Source organism: Aphanomyces invadans (assembly GCF_000520115.1).
Source record: "Aphanomyces invadans strain NJM9701 unplaced genomic scaffold supercont1.81, whole genome shotgun sequence".
NCBI classification, from domain to species: domain Eukaryota; phylum Oomycota; class Saprolegniomycetes; order Saprolegniales; family Verrucalvaceae; genus Aphanomyces; species Aphanomyces invadans.
In genome coordinates, this window is record NW_008580226.1 from 67923 (window position 1) to 69354 (window position 1432).

A 1432-nucleotide genomic window follows, 5' to 3' on the forward strand; every position below is an offset into this window, starting at 1 on the left:
TTGTTAGCCATGTACTCCTCGAGCTAATTCTTGTGGTGCAGTTTTATGAACGTTATGAGATGAGTATGGGTGAGGTAGTGCTCGTTGTCTCGGACATCATTCATGAAGTCATGCATCGACGAAGCAAATGGAATGCATTCTGTCTTCCTTGGCCACCCAGCGATGCATGCTTAGCATTGCGGCGAGTGGTCATGATCTTCTCCCTGTTCTTCAGCCATCCTCTCCATGTACTCCAATCAATTCCATTGGCCCTGGCGTATGATCGAGACGACACGACGCTTGGGTCGAACATGTCCAAGTACTTGCGGCGATCCGTGATTGAGTACCTCGTGTACTGCCCCATGCTCGTGCGCGAAGACGTTCGCACTAGCGGCAAATTTGAATCTTTGTATGCGGGATATTATTTTGTGATTCCAAAGTGTATACATTTTCATATATATTGCATACCAATTTTAAAAATTCTCGCCCCACTTACGTTCTTTGAGGAATCAAGCGCAGAAAAAGTCGCCTTACTAACTGGCATAGACTGGGGATTCGGGGAGGAATCGAACCCGGGGCACAGCGGTGACACCCAACTCCATTATCGGCTAGGCCAAAGTGGATCCCTTACAAAAGATAGTTTGAAATCAATCTGTATCGGATGAATTGGGCTGGATGAATGTGTATAGGAAATTAGGCAAGGTCCCTTGAAAGAGATTTGCACTCAAGTGCCGTCGTGATTAGAAAATCCAAGGCTATATCTCATGTAGAACGTGTATCATATCATGTCCTTCGTCGTGTTAAAAAATGTCACCCATTGGCTAAAATATTGGGATTTTGCACTAGTGTTCAGAATGCCATGTCCATATTATTATTCCAGAAACATGAACGAGTACCACTGGGTGAATGTTTCCGTCGTTACCGGTATATCAATGATGCACAAGGAAAGCTTCAAAAGTTGCAAAATCGCTAGCTTCAGATTGATGTACTTAGCTCAGATGAAATGTCCTAGACTGAAGAGAATGGAGAAGAGAGTGAAGATGATGTTGAAGGTTGAAATGGAAATACGCAAACACGCACATGATGTCGCTTCCAACAATTTATGAATGCCACACCTATTAAGAAATGGAGTTTGTGCATACTAACAGTGAGCGAAGGCATCCAACCTTCCTGGCTCAGCTCGCTGCCTTCCCCACATCAAATTTTGACGAAATTTGGTCTGTAGGTTTAAGAGGTCATTTCAAGTTTAATTATATAAATAGATAGCCTCTGAACATTTAAGAACAAGCACATTTTATCCAAAACTCTCCAATTTTAATGTATTCTATACCTTTTCAAACAATAACCTTCTAAGTTTAATAGTGACAGATGAATTTCGTAGAAAATACGTTAAAGACCATAAAGCGCTAAATCGTTTAACTAGGTTTTGGTCCATTTCACATCCTCTCGTTGA